A 26,546-nucleotide genomic window follows, 5' to 3' on the forward strand; every position below is an offset into this window, starting at 1 on the left:
AAGGCTGCTTCCTCCTCTTCTCGGAGCACCTGCCCTCCTTGGACATCTGCTCTCTTGCTTGGTTCCCAGTGCAGCCTCTTAAGACCCTGTGGCCTCCTCGGCCTTCTCTCAGCCTCTGCTGAGCACACACCCTGAAGATGTGCACGCACTTCAAGGGGGATGTCTGAATCCACTCTTACATCCACGGGAAGTTAGATGGGAGATGAGAGAACCTGTGACCGTCCACTCTCGAGGCTACCATGGCCTCGGTGACTTGCACACCAGAGTGAGGTGGCTGGGGTGGGAGGGAGGAAGAGAGGGGTGAGTGAGTGAGTGTGTGTGTGTGAGAGAGAGAGAGACAGAGAGACAGAGACAGAGACAGAGACAGACAGACAGACAGAAGAGCCAAGGACAGAAACACACTGAGTGGGAGATGGAGACAGGAGGCCTCCTCACAGGCCAGTAGAGTCAAAAAGGTGAAGGAGAGATGGATGAACAGAGAGATAGACAGAAAGACATCTGCTTCCAGTGTGTGTGTGTGTGTGGGTGGGTGAGAGACAGAGAGAGATGGGTGAAGAGACAGACTCAGGGGGACCCTCAGGGAGGAAGGCGGTGGGAAGGGAGGCAGAGACACAGGAGGGACCCGGCAGAGGAGTTGCCAAGAGAAGGACCCAGGGAGAGACGCTGGATGGACTGTCTCACTCCCAGGACCTGGGTGGCCAGGCTCTGCTGGTGTGGCAAGAAGGGGTGGAGGAGCGGCCCCTGCGGGTGGGCCCTGTGTTCTGGGGAAAAGCAGGTGTCCGCCCCCCCACCCCCCATCCGCGAGTGTGAGGGGTGGGGATCGGTCAGGGTGCACAGGGATGGCCGAGGCCTGGACCAGGCTCGGCTCCGCCGGGTCGCCTGGAGTGTCCTAGCGTCCCTGAAGAGAGCCAGGCCTGTGGGCCTCGCTGCAGGCGCTGGGCGCCGGGCGCCGGAGGCCTGAAGGGACACCGGGAGCCCAGGGCTGCCCCTGCGCCCTACCCCCGCGGGCCCGGGGGTCACGGCCTGAGGCGGTCACGGACACTTTTCCTGGGCCACGCAAGAAAAGTGCGTGTGGGAAGGGGGCGCAAAAGCCTACAGCACCCGGTATTCCCAGGCGGTCTCCCATCCAAGTACTAACCAGGCCCGACCCTGCTTAGCTTCCGAGATCAGGCGCGTTCAGGGTGGTATGGCCGTAGACGGCGAAGGCTGCCCCGGAACGCCTCAAGAGCCTGCGCCGGGTTCCAGCGTTCAGCCCAGGGGCAGGGGAGGGCAGGGGAGGGCAGGGGAGCGGTGGAGGGGGCCAACACAGCGGGTGTTGGCAGGGGGCCTCCCTCGCCCCGCCCCAGCACAGCCCAGCCCAGCCCTACTCAACTCAACTCCAGGCTGGCTTTCTCGCTCCCACCTGACTCCGTCCCCGCGGCGGCGCGGGGGTCCTGGGAGACTGGCCGGCTCTCCCTCTGGGGTCCTCGGGCCCGGGTCGGGTCGGGGTGGAGTGGGCTAGGCGGGGCTGAGAGGGGCTGAGTCCCGCCTCCACCTCTGCCCCTCGGCACCTGGCTCCACCTACCGGGAGCCCCGCCCGGGGCCGGGCTTCTGCCCCTCCTCGCCAAGCCCCAAGACCCCCGACCCCCCGGCACCCGGCACCCGCACCGCCACCCCACCCCGCCCTTCGCCTGGCCCAGAAGCCCCAGAGAATCCCCAGCCGCCGCCGCCGCCGCGCGCGCTACCCTAGCCTAGCCTAGCCTAGCCTAGCCTAGCCTAGCCGGGAGCCCAGAGAGCCAGGGGCCAAGACGCGAGCAGGCACCCCCGCCCCCCGCCGGACACGACAGAGACCCTGACAGAGGCCCAGCGCCCCAGCTGGGAATGCAGTGGGACTGGGCAATGGCGAGGGGCCGGCCACACACAACACCTGCGCGGGCCTAGCGCGTGGAGCCACGCTCAGGGAGGGAGGAGCACACGCAGGGACCCACAGACAACCGGGCAGCGGGTGGCCGGCCGGCTGTGGCCCGCTGGCTCCCAGTCAGTCAGTCAGTCAGTCACCGGGCCAGGCTCAGAAGTGCGCCGCTGGGGCCCCTGCCTCGCCCTCAGTTCCCCGTCCACTCTGCAAAGCAGCGCTTGGCCCACCCGCACCCCCACCCGAACCCCCCACCCCACCCCACCACACTCGACCCCACCCCCGAGTGACTCCCTTGGGACTGAGTGCCAAGGTCGGAGGGCTCTGCGCCTTGTTTGGACGCGTCAAGGACCAGCACCTGTACAGCACCGCCCTGAGGAAGGGCACAGACCCCTCCGTCCATTTGTCCATGGGCGGTGCTCCAGGAAAGGACCGCCTGGGAAAGGAGCGCCCTGAGTCAAACCCCGTCAGAGCCCAGTGGACGGCCTCACCAGACGGGAAGCCCCCTCACCCGCAAGCCTTGCGGGGGGGCGCGCGCCCACCGGGCCGTCGGGCCCTGCGTCGCGGCCAGGCGTCTCCAGGTGGACGGGTCGCCGCGACCAAAGGGGCCTCTGCCTCCCTGTCCCCACCGCCCGGGCTTCACCTCCCCTTGGCACGTGGTCCTCCCCGGCAACCCCCTGGCCCCGAACCACTTGCCTGCTCTGAAGGCTGCTTCCTCCTCTTCTCGGAGCACCTGCCCTCCTTGGACATCTGCTCTCTTGCTTGGTTCCCAGTGCAGCCTCTTAAGACCCTGTGGCCTCCTCGGCCTTCTCTCAGCCTCTGCTGAGCACACACCCTGAAGATGTGCACGCACTTCAAGGGGGATGTCTGAATCCACTCTTACATCCACGGGAAGTTAGATGGGAGATGAGAGAACCTGTGACCGTCCACTCTCGAGGCTACCATGGCCTCGGTGACTTGCACACCAGAGTGAGGTGGCTGGGGTGGGAGGGAGGAAGAGAGGGGTGAGTGAGTGAGTGTGTGTGTGTGAGAGAGAGAGAGACAGAGAGACAGAGACAGAGACAGAGACAGACAGACAGACAGAAGAGCCAAGGACAGAAACACACTGAGTGGGAGATGGAGACAGGAGGCCTCCTCACAGGCCAGTAGAGTCAAAAAGGTGAAGGAGAGATGGATGAACAGAGAGATAGACAGAAAGACATCTGCTTCCAGTGTGTGTGTGTGTGTGGGTGGGTGAGAGACAGAGAGAGATGGGTGAAGAGACAGACTCAGGGGGACCCTCAGGGAGGAAGGCGGTGGGAAGGGAGGCAGAGACACAGGAGGGACCCGGCAGAGGAGTTGCCAAGAGAAGGACCCAGGGAGAGACGCTGGATGGACTGTCTCACTCCCAGGACCTGGGTGGCCAGGCTCTGCTGGTGTGGCAAGAAGGGGTGGAGGAGCGGCCCCTGCGGGTGGGCCCTGTGTTCTGGGGAAAAGCAGGTGTCCGCCCCCCCACCCCCCATCCGCGAGTGTGAGGGGTGGGGATCGGTCAGGGTGCACAGGGATGGCCGAGGCCTGGACCAGGCTCGGCTCCGCCGGGTCGCCTGGAGTGTCCTAGCGTCCCTGAAGAGAGCCAGGCCTGTGGGCCTCGCTGCAGGCGCTGGGCGCCGGGCGCCGGAGGCCTGAAGGGACACCGGGAGCCCAGGGCTGCCCCTGCGCCCTACCCCCGCGGGCCCGGGGGTCACGGCCTGAGGCGGTCACGGACACTTTTCCTGGGCCACGCAAGAAAAGTGCGTGTGGGAAGGGGGCGCAAAAGCCTACAGCACCCGGTATTCCCAGGCGGTCTCCCATCCAAGTACTAACCAGGCCCGACCCTGCTTAGCTTCCGAGATCAGACGAGATCGGGCGCGTTCAGGGTGGTATGGCCGTAGACGGCGAAGGCTGCCCCGGAACGCCTCAAGAGCCTGCGCCGGGTTCCAGCGTTCAGCCCAGGGGCAGGGGAGGGCAGGGGAGGGCAGGGGAGCGGTGGAGGGGGCCAACACAGCGGGTGTTGGCAGGGGGCCTCCCTCGCCCCGCCCCAGCACAGCCCAGCCCAGCCCTACTCAACTCAACTCCAGGCTGGCTTTCTCGCTCCCACCTGACTCCGTCCCCGCGGCGGCGCGGGGGTCCTGGGAGACTGGCCGGCTCTCCCTCTGGGGTCCTCGGGCCCGGGTCGGGTCGGGGTGGAGTGGGCTAGGCGGGGCTGAGAGGGGCTGAGTCCCGCCTCCACCTCTGCCCCTCGGCACCTGGCTCCACCTACCGGGAGCCCCGCCCGGGGCCGGGCTTCTGCCCCTCCTCGCCAAGCCCCAAGACCCCCGACCCCCCGGCACCCGGCACCCGCACCGCCACCCCACCCCGCCCTTCGCCTGGCCCAGAAGCCCCAGAGAATCCCCAGCCGCCGCCGCCGCCGCGCGCGCTACCCTAGCCTAGCCTAGCCTAGCCTAGCCTAGCCTAGCCGGGAGCCCAGAGAGCCAGGGGCCAAGACGCGAGCAGGCACCCCCGCCCCCCGCCGGACACGACAGAGACCCTGACAGAGGCCCAGCGCCCCAGCTGGGAATGCAGTGGGACTGGGCAATGGCGAGGGGCCGGCCACACACAACACCTGCGCGGGCCTAGCGCGTGGAGCCACGCTCAGGGAGGGAGGAGCACACGCAGGGACCCACAGACAACCGGGCAGCGGGTGGCCGGCCGGCTGTGGCCCGCTGGCTCCCAGTCAGTCAGTCAGTCAGTCACCGGGCCAGGCTCAGAAGTGCGCCGCTGGGGCCCCTGCCTCGCCCTCAGTTCCCCGTCCACTCTGCAAAGCAGCGCTTGGCCCACCCGCACCCCCACCCGAACCCCCCACCCCACCCCACCACACTCGACCCCACCCCCGAGTGACTCCCTTGGGACTGAGTGCCAAGGTCGGAGGGCTCTGCGCCTTGTTTGGACGCGTCAAGGACCAGCACCTGTACAGCACCGCCCTGAGGAAGGGCACAGACCCCTCCGTCCATTTGTCCATGGGCGGTGCTCCAGGAAAGGACCGCCTGGGAAAGGAGCGCCCTGAGTCAAACCCCGTCAGAGCCCAGTGGACGGCCTCACCAGACGGGAAGCCCCCTCACCCGCAAGCCTTGCGGGGGGGCGCGCGCCCACCGGGCCGTCGGGCCCTGCGTCGCGGCCAGGCGTCTCCAGGTGGACGGGTCGCCGCGACCAAAGGGGCCTCTGCCTCCCTGTCCCCACCGCCCGGGCTTCACCTCCCCTTGGCACGTGGTCCTCCCCGGCAACCCCCTGGCCCCGAACCACTTGCCTGCTCTGAAGGCTGCTTCCTCCTCTTCTCGGAGCACCTGCCCTCCTTGGACATCTGCTCTCTTGCTTGGTTCCCAGTGCAGCCTCTTAAGACCCTGTGGCCTCCTCGGCCTTCTCTCAGCCTCTGCTGAGCACACACCCTGAAGATGTGCACGCACTTCAAGGGGGATGTCTGAATCCACTCTTACATCCACGGGAAGTTAGATGGGAGATGAGAGAACCTGTGACCGTCCACTCTCGAGGCTACCATGGCCTCGGTGACTTGCACACCAGAGTGAGGTGGCTGGGGTGGGAGGGAGGAAGAGAGGGGTGAGTGAGTGAGTGTGTGTGTGTGAGAGAGAGAGAGACAGAGAGACAGAGACAGAGACAGACAGACAGAAGAGCCAAGGACAGAAACACACTGAGTGGGAGATGGAGACAGGAGGCCTCCTCACAGGCCAGTAGAGTCAAAAAGGTGAAGGAGAGATGGATGAACAGAGAGATAGACAGAAAGACATCTGCTTCCAGTGTGTGTGTGTGTGTGGGTGGGTGAGAGACAGAGAGAGATGGGTGAAGAGACAGACTCAGGGGGACCCTCAGGGAGGAAGGCGGTGGGAAGGGAGGCAGAGACACAGGAGGGACCCGGCAGAGGAGTTGCCAAGAGAAGGACCCAGGGAGAGACGCTGGATGGACTGTCTCACTCCCAGGACCTGGGTGGCCAGGCTCTGCTGGTGTGGCAAGAAGGGGTGGAGGAGCGGCCCCTGCGGGTGGGCCCTGTGTTCTGGGGAAAAGCAGGTGTCCGCCCCCCCACCCCCCATCCGCGAGTGTGAGGGGTGGGGATCGGTCAGGGTGCACAGGGATGGCCGAGGCCTGGACCAGGCTCAGCTCCGCCGGGTCGCCTGGAGTGTCCTAGCGTCCCTGAAGAGAGCCAGGCCTGTGGGCCTCGCTGCAGGCGCTGGGCGCCGGGCGCCGGAGGCCTGAAGGGACACCGGGAGCCCAGGGCTGCCCCTGCGCCCTACCCCCGCGGGCCCGGGGGTCACGGCCTGAGGCGGTCACGGACACTTTTCCTGGGCCACGCAAGAAAAGTGCGTGTGGGAAGGGGGCGCAAAAGCCTACAGCACCCGGTATTCCCAGGCGGTCTCCCATCCAAGTACTAACCAGGCCCGACCCTGCTTAGCTTCCGAGATCAGACGAGATCGGGCGCGTTCAGGGTGGTATGGCCGTAGACGGCGAAGGCTGCCCCGGAACGCCTCAAGAGCCTGCGCCGGGTTCCAGCGTTCAGCCCAGGGGCAGGGGAGGGCAGGGGAGGGCAGGGGAGCGGTGGAGGGGGCCAACACAGCGGGTGTTGGCAGGGGGCCTCCCTCGCCCCGCCCCAGCACAGCCCAGCCCAGCCCTACTCAACTCAACTCCAGGCTGGCTTTCTCGCTCCCACCTGACTCCGTCCCCGCGGCGGCGCGGGGGTCCTGGGAGACTGGCCGGCTCTCCCTCTGGGGTCCTCGGGCCCGGGTCGGGTCGGGGTGGAGTGGACTAGGCGGGGCTGAGAGGGGCTGAGTCCCGCCTCCACCTCTGCCCCTCGGCACCTGGCTCCACCTACCGGGAGCCCCGCCCGGGGCCGGGCTTCTGCCCCTCCTCGCCAAGCCCCAAGACCCCCGACCCCCCGGCACCCGGCACCCGCACCGCCACCCCACCCCGCCCTTCGCCTGGCCCAGAAGCCCCAGAGAATCCCCAGCCGCCGCCGCCGCCGTGCGCGCTACCCTAGCCTAGCCTAGCCTAGCCTAGCCTAGCCTAGCCGGGAGCCCAGAGAGCCAGGGGCCAAGACGCGAGCAGGCACCCCCGCCCCCCGCCGGACACGACAGAGACCCTGACAGAGGCCCAGCGCCCCAGCTGGGAATGCAGTGGGACTGGGCAATGGCGAGGGGCCGGCCACACACAACACCTGCGCGGGCCTAGCGCGTGGAGCCACGCTCAGGGAGGGAGGAGCACACGCAGGGACCCACAGACAACCGGGCAGCGGGTGGCCGGCCGGCTGTGGCCCGCTGGCTCCCAGTCAGTCAGTCAGTCAGTCACCGGGCCAGGCTCAGAAGTGCGCCGCTGGGGCCCCTGCCTCGCCCTCAGTTCCCCGTCCACTCTGCAAAGCAGCGCTTGGCCCACCCGCACCCCCACCCGAACCCCCCACCCCACCCCACCACACTCGACCCCACCCCCGAGTGACTCCCTTGGGACTGAGTGCCAAGGTCGGAGGGCTCTGCGCCTTGTTTGGACGCGTCAAGGACCAGCACCTGTACAGCACCGCCCTGAGGAAGGGCACAGACCCCTCCGTCCATTTGTCCATGGGCGGTGCTCCAGGAAAGGACCGCCTGGGAAAGGAGTGCCCTGAGTCAAACCCCGTCAGAGCCCAGTGGACGGCCTCACCAGACGGGAAGCCCCCTCACCCGCAAGCCTTGCGGGGGGGCGCGCGCCCACCGGGCCGTCGGGCCCTGCGTCGCGGCCAGGCGTCTCCAGGTGGACGGGTCGCCGCGACCAAAGGGGCCTCTGCCTCCCTGTCCCCACCGCCCGGGCTTCACCTCCCCTTGGCACGTGGTCCTCCCCGGCAACCCCCTGGCCCCGAACCACTTGCCTGCTCTGAAGGCTGCTTCCTCCTCTTCTCGGAGCACCTGCCCTCCTTGGACATCTGCTCTCTTGCTTGGTTCCCAGTGCAGCCTCTTAAGACCCTGTGGCCTCCTCGGCCTTCTCTCAGCCTCTGCTGAGCACACACCCTGAAGATGTGCACGCACTTCAAGGGGGATGTCTGAATCCACTCTTACATCCACGGGAAGTTAGATGGGAGATGAGAGAACCTGTGACCGTCCACTCTCGAGGCTACCATGGCCTCGGTGACTTGCACACCAGAGTGAGGTGGCTGGGGTGGGAGGGAGGAAGAGAGGGGTGAGTGAGTGAGTGTGTGTGTGTGAGAGAGAGAGAGACAGAGAGACAGAGACAGAGACAGACAGACAGAAGAGCCAAGGACAGAAACACACTGAGTGGGAGATGGAGACAGGAGGCCTCCTCACAGGCCAGTAGAGTCAAAAAGGTGAAGGAGAGATGGATGAACAGAGAGATAGACAGAAAGACATCTGCTTCCAGTGTGTGTGTGTGTGTGGGTGGGTGAGAGACAGAGAGAGATGGGTGAAGAGACAGACTCAGGGGGACCCTCAGGGAGGAAGGCGGTGGGAAGGGAGGCAGAGACACAGGAGGGACCCGGCAGAGGAGTTGCCAAGAGAAGGACCCAGGGAGAGACGCTGGATGGACTGTCTCACTCCCAGGACCTGGGTGGCCAGGCTCTGCTGGTGTGGCAAGAAGGGGTGGAGGAGCGGCCCCTGCGGGTGGGCCCTGTGTTCTGGGGAAAAGCAGGTGTCCGCCCCCCCACCCCCCATCCGCGAGTGTGAGGGGTGGGGATCGGTCAGGGTGCACAGGGATGGCCGAGGCCTGGACCAGGCTCGGCTCCGCCGGGTCGCCTGGAGTGTCCTAGCGTCCCTGAAGAGAGCCAGGCCTGTGGGCCTCGCTGCAGGCGCTGGGCGCCGGGCGCCGGAGGCCTGAAGGGACACCGGGAGCCCAGGGCTGCCCCTGCGCCCTACCCCCGCGGGCCCGGGGGTCACGGCCTGAGGCGGTCACGGACACTTTTCCTGGGCCACGCAAGAAAAGTGCGTGTGGGAAGGGGGCGCAAAAGCCTACAGCACCCGGTATTCCCAGGCGGTCTCCCATCCAAGTACTAACCAGGCCCGACCCTGCTTAGCTTCCGAGATCAGACGAGATCGGGCGCGTTCAGGGTGGTATGGCCGTAGACGGCGAAGGCTGCCCCGGAACGCCTCAAGAGCCTGCGCCGGGTTCCAGCGTTCAGCCCAGGGGCAGGGGAGGGCAGGGGAGGGCAGGGGAGCGGTGGAGGGGGCCAACACAGAATGTGTTGGCAGGGGGCCTCCCTCGCCCCGCCCCAGCACAGCCCAGCCCAGCCCTACTCAACTCAACTCCAGGCTGGCTTTCTCGCTCCCACCTGACTCCGTCCCCGCGGCGGCGCGGGGGTCCTGGGAGACTGGCCGGCTCTCCCTCTGGGGTCCTCGGGCCCGGGTCGGGTCGGGGTGGAGTGGGCTAGGCGGGGCTGAGAGGGGCTGAGTCCCGCCTCCACCTCTGCCCCTCGGCACCTGGCTCCACCTACCGGGAGCCCCGCCCGGGGCCGGGCTTCTGCCCCTCCTCGCCAAGCCCCAAGACCCCCGACCCCCGGCACCCGGCACCCGCACCGCCACCCCACCCCGCCCCGCCCTTCGCCTGGCCCAGAAGCCCCAGAGAATCCCCAGCCGCCGCCGCCGCCGCGCGCGCTACCCTAGCCTAGCCTAGCCTAGCCTAGCCTAGCCTAGCCGGGAGCCCAGAGAGCCAGGGGCCAAGACGCGAGCAGGCACCCCCGCCCCCCGCCGGACACGACAGAGACCCTGACAGAGGCCCAGCGCCCCAGCTGGGAATGCAGTGGGACTGGGCAATGGCGAGGGGCCGGCCACACACAACACCTGCGCGGGCCTAGCGCGTGGAGCCACGCTCAGGGAGGGAGGAGCACACGCAGGGACCCACAGACAACCGGGCAGCGGGTGGCCGGCCGGCTGTGGCCCGCTGGCTCCCAGTCAGTCAGTCAGTCAGTCACCGGGCCAGGCTCAGAAGTGCGCCGCTGGGGCCCCTGCCTCGCCCTCAGTTCCCCGTCCACTCTGCAAAGCAGCGCTTGGCCCACCCGCACCCCCACCCGAACCCCCCACCCCACCCCACCACACTCGACCCCACCCCCGAGTGACTCCCTTGGGACTGAGTGCCAAGGTCGGAGGGCTCTGCGCCTTGTTTGGACGCGTCAAGGACCAGCACCTGTACAGCACCGCCCTGAGGAAGGGCACAGACCCCTCCGTCCATTTGTCCATGGGCGGTGCTCCAGGAAAGGACCGCCTGGGAAAGGAGCGCCCTGAGTCAAACCCCGTCAGAGCCCAGTGGACGGCCTCACCAGACGGGAAGCCCCCTCACCCGCAAGCCTTGCGGGGGGGCGCGCGCCCACCGGGCCGTCGGGCCCTGCGTCGCGGCCAGGCGTCTCCAGGTGGACGGGTCGCCGCGACCAAAGGGGCCTCTGCCTCCCTGTCCCCACCGCCCGGGCTTCACCTCCCCTTGGCACGTGGTCCTCCCCGGCAACCCCCTGGCCCCGAACCACTTGCCTGCTCTGAAGGCTGCTTCCTCCTCTTCTCGGAGCACCTGCCCTCCTTGGACATCTGCTCTCTTGCTTGGTTCCCAGTGCAGCCTCTTAAGACCCTGTGGCCTCCTCGGCCTTCTCTCAGCCTCTGCTGAGCACACACCCTGAAGATGTGCACGCACTTCAAGGGGGATGTCTGAATCCACTCTTACATCCACGGGAAGTTAGATGGGAGATGAGAGAACCTGTGACCGTCCACTCTCGAGGCTACCATGGCCTCGGTGACTTGCACACCAGAGTGAGGTGGCTGGGGTGGGAGGGAGGAAGAGAGGGGTGAGTGAGTGAGTGTGTGTGTGTGAGAGAGAGAGAGACAGAGAGACAGAGACAGAGACAGACAGACAGAAGAGCCAAGGACAGAAACACACTGAGTGGGAGATGGAGACAGGAGGCCTCCTCACAGGCCAGTAGAGTCAAAAAGGTGAAGGAGAGATGGATGAACAGAGAGATAGACAGAAAGACATCTGCTTCCAGTGTGTGTGTGTGTGTGGGTGGGTGAGAGACAGAGAGAGATGGGTGAAGAGACAGACTCAGGGGGACCCTCAGGGAGGAAGGCGGTGGGAAGGGAGGCAGAGACACAGGAGGGACCCGGCAGAGGAGTTGCCAAGAGAAGGACCCAGGGAGAGACGCTGGATGGACTGTCTCACTCCCAGGACCTGGGTGGCCAGGCTCTGCTGGTGTGGCAAGAAGGGGTGGAGGAGCGGCCCCTGCGGGTGGGCCCTGTGTTCTGGGGAAAAGCAGGTGTCCGCCCCCCCACCCCCCATCCGCGAGTGTGAGGGGTGGGGATCGGTCAGGGTGCACAGGGATGGCCGAGGCCTGGACCAGGCTCGGCTCCGCCGGGTCGCCTGGAGTGTCCTAGCGTCCCTGAAGAGAGCCAGGCCTGTGGGCCTCGCTGCAGGCGCTGGGCGCCGGGCGCCGGAGGCCTGAAGGGACACCGGGAGCCCAGGGCTGCCCCTGCGCCCTACCCCCGCGGGCCCGGGGGTCACGGCCTGAGGCGGTCACGGACACTTTTCCTGGGCCACGCAAGAAAAGTGCGTGTGGGAAGGGGGCGCAAAAGCCTACAGCACCCGGTATTCCCAGGCGGTCTCCCATCCAAGTACTAACCAGGCCCGACCCTGCTTAGCTTCCGAGATCAGACGAGATCGGGCGCGTTCAGGGTGGTATGGCCGTAGACGGCGAAGGCTGCCCCGGAACGCCTCAAGAGCCTGCGCCGGGTTCCAGCGTTCAGCCCAGGGGCAGGGGAGGGCAGGGGAGGGCAGGGGAGCGGTGGAGGGGGCCAACACAGCGGGTGTTGGCAGGGGGCCTCCCTCGCCCCGCCCCAGCACAGCCCAGCCCAGCCCTACTCAACTCAACTCCAGGCTGGCTTTCTCGCTCCCACCTGACTCCGTCCCCGCGGCGGCGCGGGGGTCCTGGGAGACTGGCCGGCTCTCCCTCTGGGGTCCTCGGGCCCGGGTCGGGTCGGGGTGGAGTGGGCTAGGCGGGGCTGAGAGGGGCTGAGTCCCGCCTCCACCTCTGCCCCTCGGCACCTGGCTCCACCTACCGGGAGCCCCGCCCGGGGCCGGGCTTCTGCCCCTCCTCGCCAAGCCCCAAGACCCCCGACCCCCCGGCACCCGGCACCCGCACCGCCACCCCACCCCGCCCTTCGCCTGGCCCAGAAGCCCCAGAGAATCCCCAGCCGCCGCCGCCGCCGCGCGCGCTACCCTAGCCTAGCCTAGCCTAGCCTAGCCTAGCCTAGCCGGGAGCCCAGAGAGCCAGGGGCCAAGACGCGAGCAGGCACCCCCGCCCCCCGCCGGACACGACAGAGACCCTGACAGAGGCCCAGCGCCCCAGCTGGGAATGCAGTGGGACTGGGCAATGGCGAGGGGCCGGCCACACACAACACCTGCGCGGGCCTAGCGCGTGGAGCCACGCTCAGGGAGGGAGGAGCACACGCAGGGACCCACAGACAACCGGGCAGCGGGTGGCCAGCCGGCTGTGGCCCGCTGGCTCCCAGTCAGTCAGTCACCGGGCCAGGCTCAGAAGTGCGCCGCTGGGGCCCCTGCCTCGCCCTCAGTTCCCCGTCCACTCTGCAAAGCAGCGCTTGGCCCACCCGCACCCCCACCCGAACCCCCCACCCCACCCCACCACACTCGACCCCACCCCCGAGTGACTCCCTTGGGACTGAGTGCCAAGGTCGGAGGGCTCTGCGCCTTGTTTGGACGCGTCAAGGACCAGCACCTGTACAGCACCGCCCTGAGGAAGGGCACAGACCCCTCCGTCCATTTGTCCATGGGCGGTGCTCCAGGAAAGGACCGCCTGGGAAAGGAGCGCCCTGAGTCAAACCCCGTCAGAGCCCAGTGGACGGCCTCACCAGACGGGAAGCCCCCTCACCCGCAAGCCTTGCGGGGGGGCGCGCGCCCACCGGGCCGTCGGGCCCTGCGTCGCGGCCAGGCGTCTCCAGGTGGACGGGTCGCCGCGACCAAAGGGGCCTCTGCCTCCCTGTCCCCACCGCCCGGGCTTCACCTCCCCTTGGCACGTGGTCCTCCCCGGCAACCCCCTGGCCCCGAACCACTTGCCTGCTCTGAAGGCTGCTTCCTCCTCTTCTCGGAGCACCTGCCCTCCTTGGACATCTGCTCTCTTGCTTGGTTCCCAGTGCAGCCTCTTAAGACCCTGTGGCCTCCTCGGCCTTCTCTCAGCCTCTGCTGAGCACACACCCTGAAGATGTGCACGCACTTCAAGGGGGATGTCTGAATCCACTCTTACATCCACGGGAAGTTAGATGGGAGATGAGAGAACCTGTGACCGTCCACTCTCGAGGCTACCATGGCCTCGGTGACTTGCACACCAGAGTGAGGTGGCTGGGGTGGGAGGGAGGAAGAGAGGGGTGAGTGAGTGAGTGTGTGTGTGTGAGAGAGAGAGAGACAGAGAGACAGAGACAGAGACAGAGACAGACAGACAGACAGAAGAGCCAAGGACAGAAACACACTGAGTGGGAGATGGAGACAGGAGGCCTCCTCACAGGCCAGTAGAGTCAAAAAGGTGAAGGAGAGATGGATGAACAGAGAGATAGACAGAAAGACATCTGCTTCCAGTGTGTGTGTGTGTGTGGGTGGGTGAGAGACAGAGAGAGATGGGTGAAGAGACAGACTCAGGGGGACCCTCAGGGAGGAAGGCGGTGGGAAGGGAGGCAGAGACACAGGAGGGACCCGGCAGAGGAGTTGCCAAGAGAAGGACCCAGGGAGAGACGCTGGATGGACTGTCTCACTCCCAGGACCTGGGTGGCCAGGCTCTGCTGGTGTGGCAAGAAGGGGTGGAGGAGCGGCCCCTGCGGGTGGGCCCTGTGTTCTGGGGAAAAGCAGGTGTCCGCCCCCCCACCCCCCATCCGCGAGTGTGAGGGGTGGGGATCGGTCAGGGTGCACAGGGATGGCCGAGGCCTGGACCAGGCTCGGCTCCGCCGGGTCGCCTGGAGTGTCCTAGCGTCCCTGAAGAGAGCCAGGCCTGTGGGCCTCGCTGCAGGCGCTGGGCGCCGGGCGCCGGAGGCCTGAAGGGACACCGGGAGCCCAGGGCTGCCCCTGCGCCCTACCCCCGCGGGCCCGGGGGTCACGGCCTGAGGCGGTCACGGACACTTTTCCTGGGCCACGCAAGAAAAGTGCGTGTGGGAAGGGGGCGCAAAAGCCTACAGCACCCGGTATTCCCAGGCGGTCTCCCATCCAAGTACTAACCAGGCCCGACCCTGCTTAGCTTCCGAGATCAGACGAGATCGGGCGCGTTCAGGGTGGTATGGCCGTAGACGGCGAAGGCTGCCCCGGAACGCCTCAAGAGCCTGCGCCGGGTTCCAGTGTTCAGCCCAGGGGCAGGGGAGGGCAGGGGAGGGCAGGGGAGCGGTGGAGGGGGCCAACACAGCGGGTGTTGGCAGGGGGCCTCCCTCGCCCCGCCCCAGCACAGCCCAGCCCAGCCCTACTCAACTCAACTCCAGGCTGGCTTTCTCGCTCCCACCTGACTCCGTCCCCGCGGCGGCGCGGGGGTCCTGGGAGACTGGCCGGCTCTCCCTCTGGGGTCCTCGGGCCCGGGTCGGGTCGGGGTGGAGTGGGCTAGGCGGGGCTGAGAGGGGCTGAGTCCCGCCTCCACCTCTGCCCCTCGGCACCTGGCTCCACCTACCGGGAGCCCCGCCCGGGGCCGGGCTTCTGCCCCTCCTCGCCAAGCCCCAAGACCCCCGACCCCCCGGCACCCGGCACCCGCACCGCCACCCCACCCCGCCCTTCGCCTGGCCCAGAAGCCCCAGAGAATCCCCAGCCGCCGCCGCCGCCGCGCGCGCTACCCTAGCCTAGCCTAGCCTAGCCTAGCCTAGCCTAGCCGGGAGCCCAGAGAGCCAGGGGCCAAGACGCGAGCAGGCACCCCCGCCCCCCGCCGGACACGACAGAGACCCTGACAGAGGCCCAGCGCCCCAGCTGGGAATGCAGTGGGACTGGGCAATGGCGAGGGGCCGGCCACACACAACACCTGCGCGGGCCTAGCGCGTGGAGCCACGCTCAGGGAGGGAGGAGCACACGCAGGGACCCACAGACAACCGGGCAGCGGGTGGCCAGCCGGCTGTGGCCCGCTGGCTCCCAGTCAGTCAGTCACCGGGCCAGGCTCAGAAGTGCGCCGCTGGGGCCCCTGCCTCGCCCTCAGTTCCCCGTCCACTCTGCAAAGCAGCGCTTGGCCCACCCGCACCCCCACCCGAACCCCCCACCCCACCCCACCACACTCGACCCCACCCCCGAGTGACTCCCTTGGGACTGAGTGCCAAGGTCGGAGGGCTCTGCGCCTTGTTTGGACGCGTCAAGGACCAGCACCTGTACAGCACCGCCCTGAGGAAGGGCACAGACCCCTCCGTCCATTTGTCCATGGGCGGTGCTCCAGGAAAGGACCGCCTGGGAAAGGAGCGCCCTGAGTCAAACCCCGTCAGAGCCCAGTGGACGGCCTCACCAGACGGGAAGCCCCCTCACCCGCAAGCCTTGCGGGGGGGCGCGCGCCCACCGGGCCGTCGGGCCCTGCGTCGCGGCCAGGCGTCTCCAGGTGGACGGGTCGCCGCGACCAAAGGGGCCTCTGCCTCCCTGTCCCCACCGCCCGGGCTTCACCTCCCCTTGGCACGTGGTCCTCCCCGGCAACCCCCTGGCCCCGAACCACTTGCCTGCTCTGAAGGCTGCTTCCTCCTCTTCTCGGAGCACCTGCCCTCCTTGGACATCTGCTCTCTTGCTTGGTTCCCAGTGCAGCCTCTTAAGACCCTGTGGCCTCCTCGGCCTTCTCTCAGCCTCTGCTGAGCACACACCCTGAAGATGTGCACGCACTTCAAGGGGGATGTCTGAATCCACTCTTACATCCACGGGAAGTTAGATGGGAGATGAGAGAACCTGTGACCGTCCACTCTCGAGGCTACCATGGCCTCGGTGACTTGCACACCAGAGTGAGGTGGCTGGGGTGGGAGGGAGGAAGAGAGGGGTGAGTGAGTGAGTGTGTGTGTGTGAGAGAGAGAGAGACAGAGAGACAGAGACAGAGACAGACAGACAGAAGAGCCAAGGACAGAAACACACTGAGTGGGAGATGGAGACAGGAGGCCTCCTCACAGGCCAGTAGAGTCAAAAAGGTGAAGGAGAGATGGATGAACAGAGAGATAGACAGAAAGACATCTGCTTCCAGTGTGTGTGTGTGTGTGGGTGGGTGAGAGACAGAGAGAGATGGGTGAAGAGACAGACTCAGGGGGACCCTCAGGGAGGAAGGCGGTGGGAAGGGAGGCAGAGACACAGGAGGGACCCGGCAGAGGAGTTGCCAAGAGAAGGACCCAGGGAGAGACGCTGGATGGACTGTCTCACTCCCAGGACCTGGGTGGCCAGGCTCTGCTGGTGTGGCAAGAAGGGGTGGAGGAGCGGCCCCTGCGGGTGGGCCCTGTGTTCTGGGGAAAAGCAGGTGTCCGCCCCCCCACCCCCCATCCGCGAGTGTGAGGGGTGGGGATCGGTCAGGGTGCACAGGGATGGCCGAGGCCTGGACCAGGCTCGGCTCCGCCGGGTCGCCTGGAGTGTCCTAGCGTCCCTGAAGAGAGCCAGGCCTGTGGGCCTCGCTGCAGGCGCTGGGCGCCGGGCGCCGGAGGCCTGAAGGGACACCGGGAGCCCAGGGCTGCCCCTGCGCCCTACCCCCGCGGGCCCGGGGGTCACGGCCTGAGGCGGTCACGGACACTTTTCCTGGGCCACGCAAGAAAAGTGCGTGTGGGAAGGGGGCGCAAAAGCCTACAGCACCCGGTATTCCCAGGCGGTCTCCCATCCAAGTACTAACCAGGCCCGACCCTGCTTAGCTTCCGAGATCAGACGAGATCGGGCGCGTTCAGGGTGGTATGGCCGTAGACGGCGAAGGCTGCCCCGGAACGCCTCAAGAGCCTGCGCCGGGTTCCAGCGTTCAGCCCAGGGGCAGGGGAGGGCAGGGGAGGGCAGGGGAGCGGTGGAGGGGGCCAACACAGCGGGTGTTGGCAGGGGGCCTCCCTCGCCCCGCCCCAGCACAGCCCAGCCCAGCCCTACTCAACTCAACTCCAGGCTGGCTTTCTCGCTCCCACCTGACTCCGTCCCCGCGGCGGCGCGGGGGTCCTGGGAGACTGGCCGGCTCTCCCTCTGGGGTCCTCGGGCCCGGGTCGGGTCGGGGTGGAGTGGGCTAGGCGGGGCTGAGAGGGGCTGAGTCCCGCCTCCACCTCTGCCCCTCGGCACCTGGCTCCACCTACCGGGAGCCCCGCCCGGGGCCGGGCTTCTGCCCCTCCTCGCCAAGCCCCAAGACCCCCGACCCCCCGGCACCCGGCACCCGCACCGCCACCCCACCCCGCCCTTCGCCTGGCCCAGAAGCCCCAGAGAATCCCCAGCCGCCGCCGCCGCCGCGCGCGCTACCCTAGCCTAGCCTAGCCTAGCCTAGCCTAGCCTAGCCGGGAGCCCAGAGAGCCAGGGGCCAAGACGCGAGCAGGCACCCCCGCCCCCCGCCGGACACGACAGAGACCCTGACAGAGGCCCAGCGCCCCAGCTGGGAATGCAGTGGGACTGGGCAATGGCGAGGGGCCGGCCACACACAACACCTGCGCGGGCCTAGCGCGTGGAGCCACGCTCAGGGAGGGAGGAGCACACGCAGGGACCCACAGACAACCGGGCAGCGGGTGGCCAGCCGGCTGTGGCCCGCTGGCTCCCAGTCAGTCAGTCACCGGGCCAGGCTCAGAAGTGCGCCGCTGGGGCCCCTGCCTCGCCCTCAGTTCCCCGTCCACTCTGCAAAGCAGCGCTTGGCCCACCCGCACCCCCACCCGAACCCCCCACCCCACCCCACCACACTCGACCCCACCCCCGAGTGACTCCCTTGGGACTGAGTGCCAAGGTCGGAGGGCTCTGCGCCTTGTTTGGACGCGTCAAGGACCAGCACCTGTACAGCACCGCCCTGAGGAAGGGCACAGACCCCTCCGTCCATTTGTCCATGGGCGGTGCTCCAGGAAAGGACCGCCTGGGAAAGGAGCGCCCTGAGTCAAACCCCGTCAGAGCCCAGTGGACGGCCTCACCAGACGGGAAGCCCCCTCACCCGCAAGCCTTGCGGGGGGGCGCGCGCCCACCGGGCCGTCGGGCCCTGCGTCGCGGCCAGGCGTCTCCAGGTGGACGGGTCGCCGCGACCAAAGGGGCCTCTGCCTCCCTGTCCCCACCGCCCGGGCTTCACCTCCCCTTGGCACGTGGTCCTCCCCGGCAACCCCCTGGCCCCGAACCACTTGCCTGCTCTGAAGGCTGCTTCCTCCTCTTCTCGGAGCACCTGCCCTCCTTGGACATCTGCTCTCTTGCTTGGTTCCCAGTGCAGCCTCTTAAGACCCTGTGGCCTCCTCGGCCTTCTCTCAGCCTCTGCTGAGCACACACCCTGAAGATGTGCACGCACTTCAAGGGGGATGTCTGAATCCACTCTTACATCCACGGGAAGTTAGATGGGAGATGAGAGAACCTGTGACCGTCCACTCTCGAGGCTACCATGGCCTCGGTGACTTGCACACCAGAGTGAGGTGGCTGGGGTGGGAGGGAGGAAGAGAGGGGTGAGTGAGTGAGTGTGTGTGTGTGAGAGAGAGAGAGACAGAGAGACAGAGACAGAGACAGAGACAGACAGACAGACAGAAGAGCCAAGGACAGAAACACACTGAGTGGGAGATGGAGACAGGAGGCCTCCTCACAGGCCAGTAGAGTCAAAAAGGTGAAGGAGAGATGGATGAACAGAGAGATAGACAGAAAGACATCTGCTTCCAGTGTGTGTGTGTGTGTGGGTGGGTGAGAGACAGAGAGAGATGGGTGAAGAGACAGACTCAGGGGGACCCTCAGGGAGGAAGGCGGTGGGAAGGGAGGCAGAGACACAGGAGGGACCCGGCAGAGGAGTTGCCAAGAGAAGGACCCAGGGAGAGACGCTGGATGGACTGTCTCACTCCCAGGACCTGGGTGGCCAGGCTCTGCTGGTGTGGCAAGAAGGGGTGGAGGAGCGGCCCCTGCGGGTGGGCCCTGTGTTCTGGGGAAAAGCAGGTGTCCGCCCCCCCACCCCCCATCCGCGAGTGTGAGGGGTGGGGATCGGTCAGGGTGCACAGGGATGGCCGAGGCCTGGACCAGGCTCGGCTCCGCCGGGTCGCCTGGAGTGTCCTAGCGTCCCTGAAGAGAGCCAGGCCTGTGGGCCTCGCTGCAGGCGCTGGGCGCCGGGCGCCGGAGGCCTGAAGGGACACCGGGAGCCCAGGGCTGCCCCTGCGCCCTACCCCCGCGGGCCCGGGGGTCACGGCCTGAGGCGGTCACGGACACTTTTCCTGGGCCACGCAAGAAAAGTGCGTGTGGGAAGGGGGCGCAAAAGCCTACAGCACCCGGTATTCCCAGGCGGTCTCCCATCCAAGTACTAACCAGGCCCGACCCTGCTTAGCTTCCGAGATCAGACGAGATCGGGCGCGTTCAGGGTGGTATGGCCGTAGACGGCGAAGGCTGCCCCGGAACGCCTCAAGAGCCTGCGCCGGGTTCCAGCGTTCAGCCCAGGGGCAGGGGAGGGCAGGGGAGGGCAGGGGAGCGGTGGAGGGGGCCAACACAGCGGGTGTTGGCAGGGGGCCTCCCTCGCCCCGCCCCAGCACAGCCCAGCCCAGCCCTACTCAACTCAACTCCAGGCTGGCTTTCTCGCTCCCACCTGACTCCGTCCCCGCGGCGGCGCGGGGGTCCTGGGAGACTGGCCGGCTCTCCCTCTGGGGTCCTCGGGCCCGGGTCGGGTCGGGGTGGAGTGGGCTAGGCGGGGCTGAGAGGGGCTGAGTCCCGCCTCCACCTCTGCCCCTCGGCACCTGGCTCCACCTACCGGGAGCCCCGCCCGGGGCCGGGCTTCTGCCCCTCCTCGCCAAGCCCCAAGACCCCCGACCCCCCGGCACCCGGCACCCGCACCGCCACCCCACCCCGCCCTTCGCCTGGCCCAGAAGCCCCAGAGAATCCCCAGCCGCCGCCGCCGCCGCGCGCGCTACCCTAGCCTAGCCTAGCCTAGCCTAGCCTAGCCTAGCCGGGAGCCCAGAGAGCCAGGGGCCAAGACGCGAGCAGGCACCCCCGCCCCCCGCCGGACACGACAGAGACCCTGACAGAGGCCCAGCGCCCCAGCTGGGAATGCAGTGGGACTGGGCAATGGCGAGGGGCCGGCCACACACAACACCTGCGCGGGCCTAGCGCGTGGAGCCACGCTCAGGGAGGGAGGAGCACACGCAGGGACCCACAGACAACCGGGCAGCGGGTGGCCGGCCGGCTGTGGCCCGCTGGCTCCCAGTCAGTCAGTCAGTCAGTCACCGGGCCAGGCTCAGAAGTGCGCCGCTGGGGCCCCTGCCTCGCCCTCAGTTCCCCGTCCACTCTGCAAAGCAGCGCTTGGCCCACCCGCACCCCCACCCGAACCCCCCACCCCACCCCACCACACTCGACCCCACCCCCGAGTGACTCCCTTGGGACTGAGTGCCAAGGTCGGAGGGCTCTGCGCCTTGTTTGGACGCGTCAAGGACCAGCACCTGTACAGCACCGCCCTGAGGAAGGGCACAGACCCCTCCGTCCATTTGTCCATGGGCGGTGCTCCAGGAAAGGACCGCCTGGGAAAGGAGCGCCCTGAGTCAAACCCCGTCAGAGCCCAGTGGACGGCCTCACCAGACGGGAAGCCCCCTCACCCGCAAGCCTTGCGGGGGGGCGCGCGCCCACCGGGCCGTCGGGCCCTGCGTCGCGGCCAGGCGTCTCCAGGTGGACGGGTCGCCGCGACCAAAGGGGCCTCTGCCTCCCTGTCCCCACCGCCCGGGCTTCACCTCCCCTTGGCACGTGGTCCTCCCCGGCAACCCCCTGGCCCCGAACCACTTGCCTGCTCTGAAGGCTGCTTCCTCCTCTTCTCGGAGCACCTGCCCTCCTTGGACATCTGCTCTCTTGCTTGGTTCCCAGTGCAGCCTCTTAAGACCCTGTGGCCTCCTCGGCCTTCTCTCAGCCTCTGCTGAGCACACACCCTGAAGATGTGCACGCACTTCAAGGGGGATGTCTGAATCCACTCTTACATCCACGGGAAGTTAGATGGGAGATGAGAGAACCTGTGACCGTCCACTCTCGAGGCTACCATGGCCTCGGTGACTTGCACACCAGAGTGAGGTGGCTGGGGTGGGAGGGAGGAAGAGAGGGGTGAGTGAGTGAGTGTGTGTGTGTGAGAGAGAGAGAGACAGAGAGACAGAGACAGAGACAGACAGACAGAAGAGCCAAGGACAGAAACACACTGAGTGGGAGATGGAGACAGGAGGCCTCCTCACAGGCCAGTAGAGTCAAAAAGGTGAAGGAGAGATGGATGAACAGAGAGATAGACAGAAAGACATCTGCTTCCAGTGTGTGTGTGTGTGTGGGTGGGTGAGAGACAGAGAGAGATGGGTGAAGAGACAGACTCAGGGGGACCCTCAGGGAGGAAGGCGGTGGGAAGGGAGGCAGAGACACAGGAGGGACCCGGCAGAGGAGTTGCCAAGAGAAGGACCCAGGGAGAGACGCTGGATGGACTGTCTCACTCCCAGGACCTGGGTGGCCAGGCTCTGCTGGTGTGGCAAGAAGGGGTGGAGGAGCGGCCCCTGCGGGTGGGCCCTGTGTTCTGGGGAAAAGCAGGTGTCCGCCCCCCCACCCCCCATCCGCGAGTGTGAGGGGTGGGGATCGGTCAGGGTGCACAGGGATGGCCGAGGCCTGGACCAGGCTCAGCTCCGCCGGGTCGCCTGGAGTGTCCTAGCGTCCCTGAAGAGAGCCAGGCCTGTGGGCCTCGCTGCAGGCGCTGGGCGCCGGGCGCCGGAGGCCTGAAGGGACACCGGGAGCCCAGGGCTGCCCCTGCGCCCTACCCCCGCGGGCCCGGGGGTCACGGCCTGAGGCGGTCACGGACACTTTTCCTGGGCCACGCAAGAAAAGTGCGTGTGGGAAGGGGGCGCAAAAGCCTACAGCACCCGGTATTCCCAGGCGGTCTCCCATCCAAGTACTAACCAGGCCCGACCCTGCTTAGCTTCCGAGATCAGACGAGATCGGGCGCGTTCAGGGTGGTATGGCCGTAGACGGCGAAGGCTGCCCCGGAACGCCTCAAGAGCCTGCGCCGGGTTCCAGCGTTCAGCCCAGGGGCAGGGGAGGGCAGGGGAGGGCAGGGGAGCGGTGGAGGGGGCCAACACAGCGGGTGTTGGCAGGGGGCCTCCCTCGCCCCGCCCCAGCACAGCCCAGCCCAGCCCTACTCAACTCAACTCCAGGCTGGCTTTCTCGCTCCCACCTGACTCCGTCCCCGCGGCGGCGCGGGGGTCCTGGGAGACTGGCCGGCTCTCCCTCTGGGGTCCTCGGGCCCGGGTCGGGTCGGGGTGGAGTGGACTAGGCGGGGCTGAGAGGGGCTGAGTCCCGCCTCCACCTCTGCCCCTCGGCACCTGGCTCCACCTACCGGGAGCCCCGCCCGGGGCCGGGCTTCTGCCCCTCCTCGCCAAGCCCCAAGACCCCCGACCCCCCGGCACCCGGCACCCGCACCGCCACCCCACCCCGCCCTTCGCCTGGCCCAGAAGCCCCAGAGAATCCCCAGCCGCCGCCGCCGCCGTGCGCGCTACCCTAGCCTAGCCTAGCCTAGCCTAGCCTAGCCTAGCCGGGAGCCCAGAGAGCCAGGGGCCAAGACGCGAGCAGGCACCCCCGCCCCCCGCCGGACACGACAGAGACCCTGACAGAGGCCCAGCGCCCCAGCTGGGAATGCAGTGGGACTGGGCAATGGCGAGGGGCCGGCCACACACAACACCTGCGCGGGCCTAGCGCGTGGAGCCACGCTCAGGGAGGGAGGAGCACACGCAGGGACCCACAGACAACCGGGCAGCGGGTGGCCGGCCGGCTGTGGCCCGCTGGCTCCCAGTCAGTCAGTCAGTCAGTCACCGGGCCAGGCTCAGAAGTGCGCCGCTGGGGCCCCTGCCTCGCCCTCAGTTCCCCGTCCACTCTGCAAAGCAGCGCTTGGCCCACCCGCACCCCCACCCGAACCCCCCACCCCACCCCACCACACTCGACCCCACCCCCGAGTGACTCCCTTGGGACTGAGTGCCAAGGTCGGAGGGCTCTGCGCCTTGTTTGGACGCGTCAAGGACCAGCACCTGTACAGCACCGCCCTGAGGAAGGGCACAGACCCCTCCGTCCATTTGTCCATGGGCGGTGCTCCAGGAAAGGACCGCCTGGGAAAGGAGCGCCCTGAGTCAAACCCCGTCAGAGCCCAGTGGACGGCCTCACCAGACGGGAAGCCCCCTCACCCGCAAGCCTTGCGGGGGGGCGCGCGCCCACCGGGCCGTCGGGCCCTGCGTCGCGGCCAGGCGTCTCCAGGTGGACGGGTCGCCGCGACCAAAGGGGCCTCTGCCTCCCTGTCCCCACCGCCCGGGCTTCACCTCCCCTTGGCACGTGGTCCTCCCCGGCAACCCCCTGGCCCCGAACCACTTGCCTGCTCTGAAGGCTGCTTCCTCCTCTTCTCGGAGCACCTGCCCTCCTTGGACATCTGCTCTCTTGCTTGGTTCCCAGTGCAGCCTCTTAAGACCCTGTGGCCTCCTCGGCCTTCTCTCAGCCTCTGCTGAGCACACACCCTGAAGATGTGCACGCACTTCAAGGGGGATGTCTGAATCCACTCTTACATCCACGGGAAGTTAGATGGGAGATGAGAGAACCTGTGACCGTCCACTCTCGAGGCTACCATGGCCTCGGTGACTTGCACACCAGAGTGAGGTGGCTGGGGTGGGAGGGAGGAAGAGAGGGGTGAGTGAGTGAGTGTGTGTGTGTGAGAGAGAGAGAGACAGAGAGACAGAGACAGAGACAGACAGACAGAAGAGCCAAGGACAGAAACACACTGAGTGGGAGATGGAGACAGGAGGCCTCCTCACAGGCCAGTAGAGTCAAAAAGGTGAAGGAGAGATGGATGAACAGAGAGATAGACAGAAAGACATCTGCTTCCAGTGTGTGTGTGTGTGTGGGTGGGTGAGAGACAGAGAGAGATGGGTGAAGAGACAGACTCAGGGGGACCCTCAGGGAGGAAGGCGGTGGGAAGGGAGGCAGAGACACAGGAGGGACCCGGCAGAGGAGTTGCCAAGAGAAGGACCCAGGGAGAGACGCTGGATGGACTGTCTCACTCCCAGGACCTGGGTGGCCAGGCTCTGCTGGTGTGGCAAGAAGGGGTGGAGGAGCGGCCCCTGCGGGTGGGCCCTGTGTTCTGGGGAAAAGCAGGTGTCCGCCCCCCCACCCCCCATCCGCGAGTGTGAGGGGTGGGGATCGGTCAGGGTGCACAGGGATGGCCGAGGCCTGGACCAGGCTCGGCTCCGCCGGGTCGCCTGGAGTGTCCTAGCGTCCCTGAAGAGAGCCAGGCCTGTGGGCCTCGCTGCAGGCGCTGGGCGCCGGGCGCCGGAGGCCTGAAGGGACACCGGGAGCCCAGGGCTGCCCCTGCGCCCTACCCCCGCGGGCCCGGGGGTCACGGCCTGAGGCGGTCACGGACACTTTTCCTGGGCCACGCAAGAAAAGTGCGTGTGGGAAGGGGGCGCAAAAGCCTACAGCACCCGGTATTCCCAGGCGGTCTCCCATCCAAGTACTAACCAGGCCCGACCCTGCTTAGCTTCCGAGATCAGACGAGATCGGGCGCGTTCAGGGTGGTATGGCCGTAGACGGCGAAGGCTGCCCCGGAACGCCTCAAGAGCCTGCGCCGGGTTCCAGCGTTCAGCCCAGGGGCAGGGGAGGGCAGGGGAGGGCAGGGGAGCGGTGGAGGGGGCCAACACAGCGGGTGTTGGCAGGGGGCCTCCCTCGCCCCGCCCCAGCACAGCCCAGCCCAGCCCTACTCAACTCAACTCCAGGCTGGCTTTCTCGCTCCCACCTGACTCCGTCCCCGCGGCGGCGCGGGGGTCCTGGGAGACTGGCCGGCTCTCCCTCTGGGGTCCTCGGGCCCGGGTCGGGTCGGGGTGGAGTGGGCTAGGCGGGGCTGAGAGGGGCTGAGTCCCGCCTCCACCTCTGCCCCTCGGCACCTGGCTCCACCTACCGGGAGCCCCGCCCGGGGCCGGGCTTCTGCCCCTCCTCGCCAAGCCCCAAGACCCCCGACCCCCCGGCACCCGGCACCCGCACCGCCACCCCACCCCGCCCTTCGCCTGGCCCAGAAGCCCCAGAGAATCCCCAGCCGCCGCCGCCGCCGCGCGCGCTACCCTAGCCTAGCCTAGCCTAGCCTAGCCTAGCCTAGCCGGGAGCCCAGAGAGCCAGGGGCCAAGACGCGAGCAGGCACCCCCGCCCCCCGCCGGACACGACAGAGACCCTGACAGAGGCCCAGCGCCCCAGCTGGGAATGCAGTGGGACTGGGCAATGGCGAGGGGCCGGCCACACACAACACCTGCGCGGGCCTAGCGCGTGGAGCCACGCTCAGGGAGGGAGGAGCACACGCAGGGACCCACAGACAACCGGGCAGCGGGTGGCCAGCCGGCTGTGGCCCGCTGGCTCCCAGTCAGTCAGTCACCGGGCCAGGCTCAGAAGTGCGCCGCTGGGGCCCCTGCCTCGCCCTCAGTTCCCCGTCCACTCTGCAAAGCAGCGCTTGGCCCACCCGCACCCCCACCCGAACCCCCCACCCCACCCCACCACACTCGACCCCACCCCCGAGTGACTCCCTTGGGACTGAGTGCCAAGGTCGGAGGGCTCTGCGCCTTGTTTGGACGCGTCAAGGACCAGCACCTGTACAGCACCGCCCTGAGGAAGGGCACAGACCCCTCCGTCCATTTGTCCATGGGCGGTGCTCCAGGAAAGGACCGCCTGGGAAAGGAGCGCCCTGAGTCAAACCCCGTCAGAGCCCAGTGGACGGCCTCACCAGACGGGAAGCCCCCTCACCCGCAAGCCTTGCGGGGGGGCGCGCGCCCACCGGGCCGTCGGGCCCTGCGTCGCGGCCAGGCGTCTCCAGGTGGACGGGTCGCCGCGACCAAAGGGGCCTCTGCCTCCCTGTCCCCACCGCCCGGGCTTCACCTCCCCTTGGCACGTGGTCCTCCCCGGCAACCCCCTGGCCCCGAACCACTTGCCTGCTCTGAAGGCTGCTTCCTCCTCTTCTCGGAGCACCTGCCCTCCTTGGACATCTGCTCTCTTGCTTGGTTCCCAGTGCAGCCTCTTAAGACCCTGTGGCCTCCTCGGCCTTCTCTCAGCCTCTGCTGAGCACACACCCTGAAGATGTGCACGCACTTCAAGGGGGATGTCTGAATCCACTCTTACATCCACGGGAAGTTAGATGGGAGATGAGAGAACCTGTGACCGTCCACTCTCGAGGCTACCATGGCCTCGGTGACTTGCACACCAGAGTGAGGTGGCTGGGGTGGGAGGGAGGAAGAGAGGGGTGAGTGAGTGAGTGTGTGTGTGTGAGAGAGAGAGAGACAGAGAGACAGAGACAGAGACAGAGACAGACAGACAGACAGAAGAGCCAAGGACAGAAACACACTGAGTGGGAGATGGAGACAGGAGGCCTCCTCACAGGCCAGTAGAGTCAAAAAGGTGAAGGAGAGATGGATGAACAGAGAGATAGACAGAAAGACATCTGCTTCCAGTGTGTGTGTGTGTGTGGGTGGGTGAGAGACAGAGAGAGATGGGTGAAGAGACAGACTCAGGGGGACCCTCAGGGAGGAAGGCGGTG

General features: G+C 67.4%; 9 non-coding genes and 1 pseudogene across 9 annotated transcripts; all 10 read right to left on the reverse strand.

Moving 5' to 3' along the window:
* Positions 1–1,089: 1,089 nt before the first annotated feature.
* Positions 1,090–1,198, reverse strand: LOC139704535 (5S ribosomal RNA; annotated as a pseudogene).
* Positions 1,199–3,684: 2,486 nt separating this feature from the next.
* On the reverse strand, positions 3,685–3,803 carry LOC139704515 (5S ribosomal RNA). The gene has a single exon (XR_011706397.1). It is a non-coding gene; the product is annotated as a 5S ribosomal RNA (ribosomal RNA).
* Positions 3,804–6,279: 2,476 nt separating this feature from the next.
* LOC139704516 (5S ribosomal RNA) lies at positions 6,280–6,398 on the reverse strand. Its single transcript, XR_011706398.1, has one exon. It is a non-coding gene; the product is annotated as a 5S ribosomal RNA (ribosomal RNA).
* Positions 6,399–8,874: 2,476 nt separating this feature from the next.
* Positions 8,875–8,993, reverse strand: LOC139704518 (5S ribosomal RNA). Its single transcript, XR_011706400.1, has one exon. It is a non-coding gene; the product is annotated as a 5S ribosomal RNA (ribosomal RNA).
* Positions 8,994–11,473: 2,480 nt separating this feature from the next.
* LOC139704519 (5S ribosomal RNA) lies at positions 11,474–11,592 on the reverse strand. The gene has a single exon (XR_011706401.1). It is a non-coding gene; the product is annotated as a 5S ribosomal RNA (ribosomal RNA).
* A 2,478-nt stretch (positions 11,593–14,070) lies between these two features.
* Positions 14,071–14,189, reverse strand: LOC139704520 (5S ribosomal RNA). The gene has a single exon (XR_011706402.1). It is a non-coding gene; the product is annotated as a 5S ribosomal RNA (ribosomal RNA).
* A 2,468-nt stretch (positions 14,190–16,657) lies between these two features.
* LOC139704521 (5S ribosomal RNA) lies at positions 16,658–16,776 on the reverse strand. Its single transcript, XR_011706403.1, has one exon. It is a non-coding gene; the product is annotated as a 5S ribosomal RNA (ribosomal RNA).
* Positions 16,777–19,254: 2,478 nt separating this feature from the next.
* Positions 19,255–19,373, reverse strand: LOC139704522 (5S ribosomal RNA). The gene has a single exon (XR_011706404.1). It is a non-coding gene; the product is annotated as a 5S ribosomal RNA (ribosomal RNA).
* A 2,476-nt stretch (positions 19,374–21,849) lies between these two features.
* Positions 21,850–21,968, reverse strand: LOC139704523 (5S ribosomal RNA). Its single transcript, XR_011706405.1, has one exon. It is a non-coding gene; the product is annotated as a 5S ribosomal RNA (ribosomal RNA).
* A 2,476-nt stretch (positions 21,969–24,444) lies between these two features.
* LOC139704524 (5S ribosomal RNA) lies at positions 24,445–24,563 on the reverse strand. Its single transcript, XR_011706406.1, has one exon. It is a non-coding gene; the product is annotated as a 5S ribosomal RNA (ribosomal RNA).
* Between the last annotated feature and the right edge of the window lie 1,983 nt (positions 24,564–26,546).

Source organism: Marmota flaviventris, unplaced genomic scaffold, assembly GCF_047511675.1.
Source record: "Marmota flaviventris isolate mMarFla1 unplaced genomic scaffold, mMarFla1.hap1 Scaffold_961, whole genome shotgun sequence".
Taxonomy (NCBI): domain Eukaryota; kingdom Metazoa; phylum Chordata; class Mammalia; order Rodentia; family Sciuridae; genus Marmota; species Marmota flaviventris.